Raw genomic sequence first — 16282 nt, 5'->3', positions numbered from 1 at the left:
TCGACCCTAAAAAGGGTGCTTTCTGCACCAAGAGCTACAGTTCTGCTAAATTTGGTATAATTCCGTCCAGTGGTTCTGGTGCTATTGCTGTTCAAAATCCCAATGGAAAAATGCATGGGGGGCAAAGCTTTTTACCACATCCCCTTTTTCTTGGCCCCAGCTTGACGGATCCCCCCCGAAACCTTTCAGACAAATGCTGAAGTGAGAGTTGTATTTTCTTGAAAAAATTTGTGAAGATTCCTCAAACAGCGCCTAAGTTATTAGCAAAACTAAAAACTTTTTTCTATAGAAACTAGGTCCTAACTATAACTACCTAGTGGACATCGCCAGTAGTTAATTGTTGGACTTTTCATCCTTGGTGTGGTCTCCCTTAACTTTTTGCCTCTGTTTCCCAGGTTGTTGATGTGTGCTGCACTCTGATTTTGCTGTTTTTGTTACTCTGGGCACTTTACCACTGCTAACCAGTACTAAAGTGCAAGTGCTCCTTTACAAAATGTGTATGTAATTGGCTTATCCATGATTGGCATATTTAATTTACTAGTAAGTCCCTATGAAAGGGCACTAGAGGTGCCAGGGCCTGTAGATCAAATGCTACCAGTGGGCCTGCAGCACTGTTTGTGCCACCTTAATCATGTCTCAGACCTGCCACTGCAGTGCCTGTGGGTGCAGTTTTAACTGTAAATTCGACTTGGCAAGTGTACCCACTTGCCAGGCCTAAACCTTTCCTTTTCTTACATGTCAGACGCCCCTAAGGGAGGCCCTGGGTAGCCCCAAGGGCAGGGCGCAGTGTATGGTTAAGGTAGGACATATGGTAATGTGTTTTATATGTCCTGACAGTGAAATGATGCTAAATCTGTTTTTCACTGTTGTAAGACCTGTCCCTCTCATAGGTTTAAATGGGGGATACCATTAAATCTGATTAAAGTGTAGATTCCCTTTGGGAGCGGATGGACATGGAGTTTGGGGTCTCTGAGCTTACAATTTAAAAATACATCTTTTAGTAAAGTTGATTTTAAGATTGTGTGTTTGAAAAAGCCACTTTTATAAAGTGAGCATTTTCTTGCTTATACCATTTCTGTGACTCTGCCTGTTGTGGATTCTCTGTCTGGGTCAGATTGACGGTTGGGCTGGTTGCACCTCACACTAGACAGTGACACAAAGGGAGCTGGGGTGTAGCCTCTATATCCTGATGAGCCATCTGTGCTAGGAGGGAGGTGAGGAGTGGTCACTCACACCTGAAAGGGATGTGCCTGCCCTCACACAGTGCAGTCTCCAACCCCCTGGTGAGTGTCTGGGGCCTGGCCTGGGCAAAGCAGGATTTCACATTCAAAAGAGACTTTACTTTGAAGTAGGCCTACTTCAAAGGAGACATTGGGTATAAGAAGGGCACCCAAAACCAGAGACTTTAGAACACTTCTGGAAACAAGAGGAACCTTGCATGGAGAAAAGCTGAAGAGCTGAGGAAGAAGAGCTGCCCTGCCCGTGACTGTGCTTTGTGGAGCTATCTTGCAGTTGCTGCTTCTGCCAGAGTAAGAGGGCAAAGACTGGACTTTGTGTGCCTTCCATCTTGAGAAGAAATCTCCAAGGGCTTGATTTAGAGCTTGCCTCCTGTTTGTTTGAAGTCTCAGGGACAGCAAAGACTTCTCTCTGCCAGCACCTGGAGTCTCTGGAGAGACTCCTACTCTGCCCTGTGGTGCCCATCCAGTTCCTGGTACCTTGAAAGGAGAAGCTGTCAGCCTAAGAGGAGGAAATCCACACAAAGAGTGCCGTGCGGGGAAAAGATCGACGCTACTCCGATCTGCGGGTGAAGAAAGAACACGGCTGAAAATCGACGCTCGCTGGAATCGTGACCAAAGAATCAGCACACGGAGCTGGAGAAATGACGCGCTGCATGGATTTCGGATCATCATGTGGCTGGATTTCAGACGTACACACCGCTGGGCGTGTAAAAACACCGCAAGGCCTGACCGGATCGACGCATCGTTCTCCTGCAGAGAGAAAAAACAACATGCCCTGACCCAACAAAAGGAGAAACGACGCAAGGTCCCACTCGTGAGTGGAATCGACGCATCGCAAGCCCTTTTTGACGCACACCAGCCCATGCGGGGTTAATTTTGATGCACCCAAGGTTCATTTGCACGCTAACAGTGTTAGTGTGTGTTTAAAACTACATAAAGACTCTTTTTGCTTTTTAATTGATAACTTGACTTGTGTATTGTGGATTTTTGTTGTTTTGGTCTTGTTTTGTTTAGATTAATATTCTCTACTTTTCTAAACCTTTGTTGTGTCATTTTGTAGTGTTTTCATTAAGGTTTCAGTTACTATGTGTGTTGGTACAAATACTTTATACCTAGCACTCTGAAGTTAAGCCTACTTCTCTGCCAAGCTACCAAGGGACTAAGCAGGGGTTAGCTGAGGGTGATTCTCTTTTACCTTGACTAGAGTGAGGGTCCTTGCTTGAACAGGGGGCAACCCGACTGTTAGCCCCATTTCTAACAGCAATATAGTTATATTCTTGATTATAATGGTTAGTAGATTTATCTATAGTAATGTCTTTCGGTACCCAGTGCCACTTGTCATATTGTAAACATGCTCTTTCTTCTAACATCGTAATTTCATCGCCTTGAATATCTGTTTCACAGTAATTAATTTATATATTGAGCCTGTCTCTCATTGTTCATACGCATCCATTATGCCACTTAATCAATCAAATGAAAATGAATATACATATAATGATGATAAAAATAACATATACTCAAGTAAACAGTGCACACTACATAGACATCTAAGGGAATCCAATCCAATTTACGCAGCCAGGAAAAATAAATTAATTATCTGTTGGCCATACTTTAGATGGTAAAATTGTTTTGAGTAACTGACGGAATGATTTGCATCAGCAATCCTATACACAGAAGCCACGCATAGCAGGGGTTAGCAAAAGGGCCTGGCCTTCACTCAATCCCCTGTGCACGCCCAGTCCCTGCTGCGTACGGCCAAACGTCAAACATTGCAGGGATTGGCTGCATGGCATATGCTTTGGTAATGCTCTGTACCCAACACCTGCATGTGCCCAACCGTCACTGCACAAGGTTTGAGCTTCTTCTTTCTAGTCCTCTGGGCACTGATAGACTCATTGGGCTTCAGAAAGGCTTATGGCCAAGGACTGAGCTTCAGCATCATCTGTCACTGACTAAACTTATAGTCTCAGGCAGCCACTTTGAGTCAAAATTAGCTGCAAGCAGGCTTCGAAAACGTTTTACAGAAGTGAGTGAGCTCTACCTTGTTATGGAGCTACCAGAAGTGCCCAGTGTAACAGCACAAGATATAACCCATCCCTCTACAAGGAAGATTCTTACTCAACCACCACCTCAAGAACAGACTTGAATAGCACAAACAACATCCTGGAAGAAGAGGGAATTCACCTTTAGGGAATAACTATTCTAGAAATTAGAATTCTATCCTATTCCTAAAAAGAATAAGGACAGGGCCACCAGCCTTCTTCACTTTTCCACTGTCCAGCACAGCCCTATACACCACCACAAGCCCATATACGACCACCACTGCCATCGCCTCTAGTGCCTGTTCACTCTTACCATTCAGACTGAGACCAACGGAGTCCTTATGTTCCTGATGGCACTTGTTTTGATCCAGCACCACCGGGGAAGGAAACAGAGGAGGATTATCTATTGGGCCACATGACCTCCACCATGGTGTGGCACGCCTTAATACTAAAGACAGTGGAGCTACTTAGAGTAAAACTCCATGTAAAGGAAGAGTTACTTGTTTGAAAACCAAAAGGTCAGTCCAGTACTTATCTATGCTAAACAGGGCGACCAAGTTTGCCACTAAGTATGTATTTAGCCACTAAAGGTCAGAATGGTAACCCCAAGGGTGGAGAGGATCTATGACCTGCCCCAGATGGCCCTCTGTCCATTTTTGGACATGTAATACTGATATCCTTAGTCATTACATGGACCACGCAACTGGGGATGCCCATCCTGCTGACAAGGAGAGTAAAAAGAGTGACAGCTGGCAAACATTTCACTTTTGCAGCGACTCAAGGGAGAATTGACAACTCTGTTTACCTCCTTTTCCAATAAGGTAGATACCAATGGGAGGGAATGGAGCAGTCCATGAAACAATTTCCAGAGTCATATCAGAAAAGAGGAAAAGAACTCATGGCAGAAATAAACATTTTCTGTGCCAGAGGCTCCTCTGCTTCTAAACAGTGACTTGCCCTCATCCCTCCGGATTGCAAAGCACCTGTCAGGGGTATTACGAGATTACTTTTTCCACTGTGGGAGGAAATAACCTTGGATGAGTGGGTCCTTTTGATAGTTCAACAGGGATACCGTTTTGAGCTCCACACCATACCATCAAAAATGCCATCTTGACAGCACTCAATGAGTCTAGAGCACCTACGATTGTTGCAATAGTTAGTACAGGCACTTAGCAGCAAAGGTGCCATTAAACTAGAACCCCACGTGGGCAGGTACAAGGAGTCTACTCTGTGTCCTCTGAAAGGACTTAACCTTGCAGTCTATCCTTAACATCATGCCAATAAATCGTTACACCCTATAGGAGCGATTCAGAATGGCAACCCTTAAGGACGTCACCTCGCTGCTCTGCCAAAGACACCACATGGCAACCCTTGCCCTCGAGGGTGCCTACTTCCACATCCCTACACCCGGCACATCACTGCTACCTGTGCTTTGTTGTAATTGAACACTACCAATTCAAAGTTCTACTGTTGAGGATCTCAACAACCCCAAGAGTGTTCACCAAATTTTTATTGGTGATAGCAGCACATTTGGACCATAAATGTCCTCCCCTAGTTCAGTGATTGTCTGATAAAGAGCTACAACAAACAACAATACCCAGCATACTGGAGGACAGTGGAGTCACTATTGCACAAATAGGGTTCACAGTCAATGTAAAAAAAAAAGTCACATCTTGATCTACAACAAATGAAACCTTTTCTGGTAGCTGTATTAAACTCCTTCACATAGAAAGCTCACCCATAAAAGGAGATGACAGAAGCATTCCCTTGGGCTATTACCTCTTTTTCAGACACCATGTCATCTTATGATGAAGATAGTGATGAAATTGCTCGGATTAAATGCCTCTTGTATTGTAATAGTGACAGTCACAAGGGGTGTGTCAGTGGGAACACCTAGTGTTGGTAGAGCCCAGAATTCAGCACACTCCCCGGTGGCGGAACAACTTGTGCTGGTCTTACTACTTCTAGAAGCTCAGCCACATCTGACCATTTCCACAGACACCTCACTCATGAAGTGGTGAGCATGTCACCATTGTGACTATTTAGGGGGTCATTCTAACATTGGCGGGCGGCGGAGGCCGCCCGCCAATGTACCCCCGTCAAAATACCACTCCGCGGTCACAAGACCGCTGAGGGTATTTTGAGATTTGCCCTGGGCTGGCGGGCGGCCGCCAAAAGGCCGCCCACCAGCCCAGGGCAAATCTACCTTCCCACGAGGACGCCGGCTCCGAATGGAGCCGGCGTAGTGGGAAGGTGCGACGGGTGCAGTTGCACCCGTCGCGTATTTCAGTGTCTGCTTTGCAGACATTGAAATACTTTGTGGGGCCCTCTTACGGGGGCCCCTGCAGTGCCCATGCCATGGGCATGGGCACTGCAGGGGCCCCCAGGGGCCCCGCGGCACCCCCTACCGCCATCCTGTTCCTGGCGGGAGACCCGCCAGGAACAGGATGGCGGTAGGGGGTGTCAGAATCCCCATGGCTGCGGAGCGTGCTCCGCAGCCATGGAGGATTCACCCGAGCAGCGGAAAGTCGGCGGGAGACCGCCGACTTTCCGTTTCTGACCGCGGCTGAACCGCCGCGGTCAGAATGCTCGAGGGAGCACCGCCAGCCTGTTGCCGGTGCTCCCGTGGTCGGTGACCCTGGCGGTCACCGGCCGCCAGGGTCAGAATGACCCCCTTAGTGTTCAAACTGTGAGAACTAAAGGAATGTTAACTCAGTTACTTGGAGATCTCAGCATATTCAGCTGACATGCAGAGTATTTTGCACACACATTTGATGAAAAGCTTTCCTAGTAAAGAAGAACGACAGAGCAACCATGTACTACATTTAGAAACGTGGTAAGTGGCGAGACCCGCTCTTCTCAGCTGTAAATGCTAGTCCAAAGGACAATCACTTTGTAGACTTGCTAAGCAGGACGCATAAACAAGTCAGTGAGTGGAATATGAATCCCCAAGTACTTCAGAGGTACTTTCAGAAATGGGGCACAACCACAGTCAATCTATTCACCACTCTAAAAAATGGAAAATGCCCTAACTACGCGTCCAAGTATCCACAACCACAATCAGTGGGAAATGCACTATGGATAAATTGGTCAGGGATCTTTGGTTACGCTTTTCCTCCTCTACCTGTGATTCTATATGCTTTGTGAAAAAAATTAAGCAAATATCCATGATTGTTATGCTGGTTTATGGTAGTCGATGCTGTTAGAAAATGTCTCTCTCCAGCATGAAAAGTGACCCATCAGTCTAGACCTGCGGACTCCGCATTGAGCTCCAGTACACTAACCTCAAATAACTCAACCTACCGATTTGACAACTGAGGTCTTAAAGTTTGGTTACATACAACTTCCTAAGGAGTCCATGCAAATCCTGCATGGAAGCCCAGCCCATTGACATGCTATGCCACAAAATTTAAAAGATTGCTCCATTACTGGCTAAATAAACAAATAGAATTACACAAACCAGTGGTGCAAGATATCATGTGTTACCTTCTACCCCATTAAAATGCTGGAATATCATACATTTCTATTTGGTTACAATGAGCCATTGTAGTAGTCTGCTTACAAAATAGTGAACACACTTTGTTCAACATTCCTGTAATTAAAACCTTTATGTAGGGGCCTATGAGAGGTCCTCCTAGCACTCCATCAGCTCCTGCATGTGACATAGATGTGGTACAAAAAAGGCTTAAAAGACCTCCTTTTAAGTCATTACACTCTTGCAACTGCAGTGTTTCTCTTGGAAAGTAGTCGCAGTCACCTCACTAAGGAGAGTAAATAAGTTGGAAGCGCACACACAGGAGGAATCTTTTATACAGGTTCAGAAAGAGAATCAGCCTAAGGACAAACCAAAAGTTCCTGCCCTATGTGGTTTCCCCTTCCTATGTTAGTTTAGACAGTTGGGTTGCCTATTTTCTTTCCTGATTCCGAGAAAGTACCAGAGAGCGCATTAGACACATATTTCAAGAGGGCACTAATGTACTGCATTGTAAGAACAAAATCCATCCACAAGACCAAGCAGCAGTTCATTCCTTTTACAAAGCTCCACTTGGGAACTTTCATTCCAAAATACGCATTGCAAGATGGATAATGAAGTGCATACAGACATGCTAATGCAAAACATACACTGCATTCTATTTCCAAAGCACATTCCATTAATAAGAGCTGTAAAGCTCTTTCATAGTTAATTTCACACATATTCACTAAGTATTTCCACACACACTCTCTAAGAATTATTGTGAGGATTTTCAAACCCAGCAAGAGTCGTTGGTGGGCCAGGCAATGTTGAAGCTTTATTCCAAATATCTACATCATCTGCTTGTTAGCCGATCATTTATTCACTGGGGAGTACTGCTTTTCAGTCTATACGAAGCAGGTGGTTTACAGCAGCACATGCTACAAACAGAAACTGTTACCCTGTAACCATCTGTTTGTATTGTGTAGTGCGGTAGATTCACATGATTCCCTGGTAGCAAGAATGATCTGAGATGTTTGATGTTACCTTTACAAATTGCAGTGCGCTATACACCTGTTTTCTCATGATTCACTCCACTCCACTTTACACTACTCACTTGCTGAGGAAAACAATTTGAGGTGGATTCTTTGTCCTGGTGCATTGTGGGATTAAGAAGAGACATGAGATAACCCAAGACTGAAGACTTCTCCAAAAACGGCTTGCAAACGTCTTTCGGATGTCCTAAGAATCGCTTTGTTAAAAAAAACACCAAAAAAACAAATTAGGTTGCATACTGTGCACTGACTGACTGAAAATCAATTCTGATTTTGTGAACCAGTCTATGTATTATCAAGGCAGTTCGAAAAATTGCCATTCTGACATTCTGAGTGGGTCATAACTAGATCTCCCTTAAATTCAAGAGGTAGGTTGCAAGTGGCAACTTGCACCAGTTGGATGGCATCACTAGGATGATGGCCTGCTGGAGACAGCAGGCCAGCATACCAATTTTTTTTTTTTTTTTTTTCAAAGTTTAAGAATTGGCAGTAGTCCCCTGAACTACTGCACACTCCCTGGCAAACTTTTTTATACATTCAGAAAGGGGCGGAGGATACAAGGCACTATTTATACCTTTATGTAATAATAGCTTGATAGTGCCATCTCAGTGAGCTTTCCTTACAGAAACAGTTTATAACCCAAAAGAGCCAGTGCAGCTAGATATATAGAAAAAAAATATTGAAATACCAAATTCTAGCCGTAGTGCTTGGACTGGGTCAGGCGAACCAACTACAAAGAGAGAGCTTAAGATCCTCACTACTACTTCTTTTATATATATATATATATATATATATATATATATATATATATATATATATTTTTTTTTTTTTTTTTTTTTTTTTTTTTAAAGGACCTCACTTGGTGATCAGTATATTCTTTCTTCCACGTAAAAAAACTAGCAGGGATTTTGGACTTCCATATGGGTATTTAATTGTTAAAATGTTGTATTCTACCTGGTTTACAAATAAAAGGCATTTAGGGCCCCAACATGAGCCCATATTTTAGAACTTTATAGCGCAATGTGAGTCTGGCCGGAGATCATATGAAAATGCTAATCGTAGGTAGGTGTATGTTTTATGCACTTCATTTTGTCAATAACCATGTCCTAGTTGAAAATATAGTATATTCTTTCAAACAATAAATGCTACAACCTTGCTTTTTTGCACCCTGACCTTGAATTAGCTCAAGGTTGCTAACTGGAATAGTGAATGTAGGTTACACTGAAAACTAGTGGGTGTGTGATCAAACAAAATTCAATCATTAGCATATGGTAACGCTTAGAAATGAAAGAGATGCTAACTGTGGAGGGTGGGGAACTGGAGGGTGTTTACATTCCAACGATAATTTTATTTTTCTTTAGCTGGTGGTGGTAGTGTAGAACACTGGGGTGTTAACATGGAAATTATCTGGATCCAAGGAGACCTCAGTGGTACTATGTGTGTTATTGGAGAACAGAGATTATAAATATGTTCTAGCAGTTCTTACTGTGGGATTACAAAAGTTGAGTTACTTATTCTAGTTAAATAGGATCTTGTGATGATTTGCAGACAATTTTGAGAATGTTTTTCCAGGCTGCGCTCTCCTGGTCTTTCCAAAACAGATCTGAGGTACAATGTATATTTTTTTCCTTCTCACCTGTTTTATCCTCTTCGCTCAAAGTCTAGTGGATGTACAACGTGTCTCAGTATCATCTTAGCCAACTGTAATGATAGCAGATGGTCTGTTTCATTCCCGAAGGTGTTTGGTGCATTTGTGAGTTAATCTGAGTAAATATCTCTTTTGGTGCATCTGGTCTATAAAATCAGGGAGCATTTCATACTCAAACAGTAAAGCTTTGGATTTCCATATAATGATTTCATAAACTCTGTGGGTTCGTCCCACTTCAAATGCCACTTACTTATCCCTTGATGAGTGATTGACATTTTAATGGATGAGATAGAGTGATTCCTCAAATTGTTTTTTTTTGTTATTGCTTGACCCTTGGTGATGCACCAAAAAGGCATGGCTTGAAATAATATAGTACGTCAGTGAGGACCTGTGTACCTCCCCTCATTGGATTGGCAGGCATATGTTCTTCAAAGTGGGCTAGATTTATTATACTCCTTATGTCTCTAATCTTTGAGTGTAAGAGAATGCAACAGCTGTCTGATTTGCAATAATGTGTGGGAGGTGCCGCAAGAATGAACAGTAATTCCTTAATGTCTTTGTTCCATTCAATCAATAGTTGGAAATTTTTTGCATTAAAATCTCCCATAGTTAGAAGCCAATCAAGAACGTCCTTGTTGATTACTTAACAAATATATTCAAAAAGTGATAGTGTTTTTGCATTATTTTTGGTACCAGAGCGGAGGAAACATTAAGAGACACGTATGTTTTTTTATGTGAAAAAGGGGGCATTGAAAATTAACCTTATTGCTTATATGTGATTACTCGGAAGAAGATGAACTTTATCGTTCTGTACCGAGTTGAGTGATAGGAGGAAGTCGAATTCACTGTTAACATGACCTTTTTTATTAGTTATAGTATGGTTACTAATCATGTAATAATTGTCTAGAGCAAAGTTGCTATTACACTAAGTTTCGTGAAGACAAATTATATCTGCTTTATAATTTAGGTGTAGTTGTTTCTTTTCATTGCTTGGAGTATTTACATTTTTAATTTACAGTTTAAACCTCTTGAATGTATTTTAGAATGATACATTAAAAAGTGTGCAGGCGTGCCAAAGCAAACAAGCATTGGCAATGCCAATAGTTCGGCGTTCACCTTTTAAAGGCAAGATATATTGACTTTGACAATGCTTATTTCTGCTGTTAAGATTGGCATATATTGCTGATGCAATAAGAAAACTATACTTGACTGAAAATGCAGGTACAAAATAGGAAAAAAACGCCTAGAAGTCTTTTATTTGCAGTCAGATGCCACTTTCTGTGCACTTTACAGTTCAACAATTTCGGAGACCCTATCGAATGCTTCTTAGACTGAACTGACACAACACAATGTTTTTGGCTTCATGGTCCTGACAATTTTTCAAGCTGTTTATTTCATGATATTTTCTACTTAGCTGATTTATAAAGCGATATAGAACCCCTAGATATGTAAATGCGTTGTGGGAAGGTATAACTAATTAAAAAAAAAGATTAGTCTCTGCAGGAGTATAAAGAATCAGTGAATGGCTTTTGTATATGCCCTAACAGTGGTTCTTAACCTATGGTCCGGGACATCTCCCTAGGGGGTTTGTGACTGTTCAGAAAATAAATATTATTATCGGATGAATAAACTGTACAGAAATAAAGAAGCAAATTGTAAAACTGTAAAAGTTCTGTAAATGTGAAAGAATTTTAAATTGCAGACTAAAAATTAAGTTGGCATCATTAGATTGGTTCAGTTGACTAGGGCAGCGGCATCAAACAGAATATAGCATGGTTGGCCTCTGTCGAATTTAGAAATCATCCAGCCTTCCTATTTGAGTTAACATTATGAGATTTTTTTTTTACATTTGTTGAATCAAAATATTCATATTTTTGTATTAGTTTGATGAATGCTTATTTATGTATTTTTTATTTTGTTTCGCTGTAAATTGCTTAGGCTGGGATACTTGACAAACAGTAATGACTCGGTGGAAGTCCGCGGGTTCCAGTTATGGTTAACGGGGGATCCACAGACTTCAGAGGGTTAAGAACCACTGCCCTAACTCATTGGGATAACTGAATGCAGCCTAATGTTCATAGACGAATACATCGATCAATATTTGCCGTTTAACTTGGCTAATGGATTTTTTTTTTTTTCTCTTTTTTTGTGTGCAAATTTTGTATATATCCAATGCATTGCCTGTCCCAACGTACATCTATCATGTATTCATTTCACACGCTAATAGATGCAGTCCTGTTGCTCCTATGTTTTTTTATTTTTTATTTCAGTTCAACATTGGCAGCATCATGTTATCTGTTGACAACTTCGGAGCTTTTTGAAAGGTTTGGAATGGAGGCACAAAGCCCAGATCGAATTTCAGAAAATGCAGTTAGGCACAGGAAATGAAGGGCTTGACCTACGAAAAGGATATTTAGAATTTCCCAAGTTGAAATAAATGCCAATTCGCTAAATAGAAACCACTTATTATGACGTACATACCTTTCCTATAGCAAGTTACGGGTCCGTAACCATTCCGTATTTTTACATACCGAATCGGAAATTACAAATCGATGTGAGTGGCAAATTAAAACAGATTCGACGGCAGAGAGTGATGACCTGACGCATTTTGGGAATTACATTTACTTTCAGCTGCACAGCAGAAACAGAAATTATCTCCCTAGACTGTCTGATAGCATCAGAAAGGCGAATGTGGCAAAAAAAGAATGTTCTGCAAAATAGAGCTAGAAATATTAGAAGAGTGTGACTTAAAACATGACAATTTCTTTGAGAAAACATACTTTCGTTTCAAGTGACAACTAAAAAGCAAATTTGAACAGGAATCCATCAATGAATAAATGCAGTGGATGTTTACAAAGAGGTCGGTGGAAGAGATCAGGAGCTGCCGGTACGAACTGAGCTCTTGCACTGAGGAGAAGGTAGCACCCAGAAGACAGGAGGCTGCAGGTACAAGTGGAGGATCAAGCACAGAGCCGCTACCCACCCCTTTGCAAGAATTATTAAAGACAACACTCCAACCAGGAGCTAGAATATAGGTGCTTCTGCCCAGATGCTCCAAGTTGGTTATTTACAGTTTAATTGTATAAATATATCTACTAAACACTAGTTTTATAAAATATTACGTTTCAGGTTTTCATACTGTTCACAACAAAACTATGCATTCTGGGTAATGTAGGTCATATACTCTTAAAACAAATACTTAACATAATTTTTAAAAGTACTCTATTTTAGTATGGGGGTTACAATTTTGGATTGTGTTTATGGTGGTATTTTATTGAAGGTTTCAGAGCAACGACTTCTATGTAGCCAAATCCTCTGGAAGATTGTCATCTTGACTGGTTTGTGTCATGCGGAGTTCTTCCTCCACCCTTCATTCTCCCACATCCAGCTATTTACATTTGGAGTTTTGCTGCATAGCCAATGTATTGCTAGTCTGTTTTTTTAGCTAATATTTTTCCTAATACGTCTGGAGGCTGTACTGAGCCTGCCTGGTCAACTGTATCTACGTCTGAATCTCTATTCCATATTGTACTGCGACCAGTTCCGAGTACGCCTTTATTTTCGGACATTCCCAGGTCGAGTGTAGGTAAGTTGCCTTTGTCTGCTGACACCTTGGGTAGTCTTGATTCTTTGTTATGTCGATTTTGCATAACATTCCTATGCAGGAAGTTAAAATGAATTAAAACGGAACTGGGCATTACTAGTCGCTGTATGTGTGAGGGCTTTCTCCCACTGTTTATCCGCTAGATCTGTGCCATAGTGCTTGCCATTTGATTCAGGCCTTAAACGGGTTCTTTTTATTGTCTTCCCTAACTGCTACGTGTATTCTTTTAATCTCCACTTTACCCTGGTCCATTTGCAAAAGGTTGTCCATTGTGTACGATCTGTGTAAGGTCACTCATCATTTCTACCCCATAGTTGCCTTGCAACATTACGTATCGCATAGTATTGCAAACATTGACCGACCCCAAGACTGAAGCTTTCCATTACACTGAGCAGTGTGAATATACAATCTACGTCATATAAATCTGTCGCCTTTCTACAACCCCATCCTTCCATTATGTCATGCCCATGCTTTCCTTTAATTGTCAGAATTCAGATATTTCCCATATTGGAGGGTCTTGTGAATATGAAAATGTCTTACCCCATCTAGTGAAGATCATGCACATGCCTAAGCGCGATCTGTGCTGTTTGTGGGACACCATTTCCTGCTCGAACTCTGACATACAGTCTGGTGGCTTGCGTATTTCTGTTCAGAGCCCCCTCCAACAGATACACATCTGTGCTGTCATCCATGTCATACCAGGGCTTCAAATCATTATTCAAAGTTAGATTGACTTGTTTGATAAACCTATCCCTAGCATAAACCTCCACATCTGTTGGATCAAATAGCCTCACCGTGTGTCTGAAAATCCTGTGACTCCTTCTTTGTTGAGCTCCAAGAATCCACATCCTCTTCACTACATCTTGGAGTGCAGCAGTGGTGAACGATTGAGGTGCATTTTGGGCCCACTTTTATATTTTGCACTGGTTGCTTTCTGTTTCCTGTTGATGGCTTTATGGACATGCAAAATGTTGTGTTTTTTATCAAATTTCCTATTTGTGAATGTTTTTTACATTAAAATATTGATTCACTATTTGATAATCACACTTAGCGATTCCGTATTATATATAAAGAAATAGCTAAATATGCAGTACAGTGTGCAATTTTAAGAAATACGCTGTTAGCAATTCTTTGTATATCAGAAACACCCCATTTAGTGGTTGCTAACCAGTTTGTGACCAGTTAGCGACTTGCTATTTTTTCATACATTAGGCCCTTAGAGAACATCAAGGGTATTAGAATTGCAATGAATTCACAGCATGCATCATGTACTCAGGTGCAATAATGGTTGTATTGACGTGGGGTGTCCAGCATAGGTCCAGGACTGCCAGGTCCGTGATAAAATATCAGGATAACCTCAAGCTACGTGCATGGGGGGGAAGGATCATATAGCACCTTTAACACTGTAAGCTTCACACATTTTGAATTGTCCCTCTAGAAAATAAACATTTTGTTGACTAATACAAACCAGAGGGACGCAGATGCTCACAGCGAAGGAAAAACATAAACTTCACCTGTGCCAATGAAAAGGCGGTGAAAAAAAACAGCAGTTGGAGTCAAACGCGTAGGTTTGTTTATATATCTATGGGACGTAGACGTTTCAGTAAAGTTTGTCTCAGTTGTAGGTGGTCTCTGTAGATACAACAGTGCTAGTTCAGTGTCAGTTAATTATATATAATAATCACAAATGCAGATTGTGCTGGCTTGGTTTAACAACTTAAGACAACACTGAATCACAAGGCAGAAGTTTCCAGCACTGACACAGGGATTTTCCCGTAAATGTGTTTGTCTCCCAAGAGAATCTTTTTGTTGAACACACAAAAAGCAGATAATGTTTTGTTTTCTTGTGTATTTACGTAATTAACATTTTCATATCATAATACATCTGGGTGGTCTAAGCCTGAAAATGTTGATTTGTTAAGAGAAGTTACAGGTTTCAGTTGTAATCACTGAGCCACGATGTACATTTCTGTTGTATTTCATACCTTGTGTGAGGCTAAGGGGCTGGGCTTGAGAAATAGCTTGATGTTAAAGATAGCATTCCTTATATTAGTTAGAAATTGCATTGATTATAATGCAGTGTGCTGTAGGAATTTAAAACTAAACATTTGAAATGTTATGCCATACAATTTGCGCTACTTTGTCCCACCACCCTTTGTAGATTCTTGAGCTGTTACTCTATACCAGGAGGCCATCAAAGCGCCTCTTCATACTACAACAAGCATTTGCAATACAATGCGTCCCACGTTTGCTCGAGTTAGAGCTATTACCGTTATAAATTCCTAACTGGACTTTTCACACCACATAAATTGACAATAAAAAGTAAAACAGTTGACAGAAGCAAGTCAATTCAAAGCGCCACTGCAGCATGAGTGTGAGCTAGAGTTATTAGCTCCCTGTGTGAATGTCTAGAAAGGATCACAGCAAACTGAAACCGGAGGAGGGCCTTCACACACTGTAACAGGAGGAAGGGTGAAGTAGTGTGATGGGCAACAAAAATGTTTAACTATTGAAATTGCTTTGGAGGGAACTCAGCATACAAAGGAGGGGCATTTCACAAAATGCACCAATACAAATTAAGCATTTAACACAAGCTCAACAAAGAATGAATAGCAGTAGTGGGTGTGGTTAAAAGCCCACAGAGAGATTACAACAGGCCAGAGCGCTTGAGCGCTCAACCCTAAAATGGCAATTTACACGGTTGGGCCAGTGCATGGACACACCCAAAACCTGTTTCCCAACAAGGCTGTCTTACCTAGAGGTCAGTACATTTTCACAGCTGGAGAAGATGCTTAAGTTTTGTTCAATTCACACTGTTTTATGAGTACCTAGGTGCTATATTTAATGGGCTTAAGTTTTGCCTCGTCCAAGTGCGCTCAATTCCTGGTCACCTGCATATACATCAAGTAAACATATTGAAAGTATGACAATCCTGCAAGTTGCTTTTCTCAGAAGGTCTAGTCCTTGGTGCACTATGACTATGATGTGCTTTTGTTTGTTTGAGTTGAGTAATGCAGTCCCTCTTTAGAGCCAAGACTTTTGCCAGTTTGAGAAGCCCTTGCTTTATTTCCATATGGTTTCCTTTTAAGACCCATACATGTTAAACTAAGCTGTGGCTTGTATACTTTCTGTCCAATGGAATTCAGTTCATTTCGAGCGCAACCCTAGCAAGCACAAAGGATCAGCAGAAGAACCCAACTTAAATCTCCCACTTCCTCTAAAGTCTGCCCTTAACATGAATGAC

The 16282-nt window shown here is 41.5% G+C and overlaps 1 protein-coding gene across 4 annotated transcripts in view; it reads left to right on the top strand.

The window, feature by feature from the left end:
* ARL15 (ARF like GTPase 15) overlaps window positions 1-16282 on the top strand; it is an 841607-nt gene that overhangs the window by 672531 nt on the left and 152794 nt on the right. The window lies entirely within an intron of this gene.

The sequence above is a fragment of the Pleurodeles waltl genome, chromosome 1_1 (assembly GCF_031143425.1).
Source record: "Pleurodeles waltl isolate 20211129_DDA chromosome 1_1, aPleWal1.hap1.20221129, whole genome shotgun sequence".
Taxonomy (NCBI): Eukaryota; Metazoa; Chordata; class Amphibia; order Caudata; family Salamandridae; genus Pleurodeles; species Pleurodeles waltl.
Note: the sequence above shows the minus strand (reverse complement) of the source record. Positions and strands in the feature narration are given on the sequence as shown.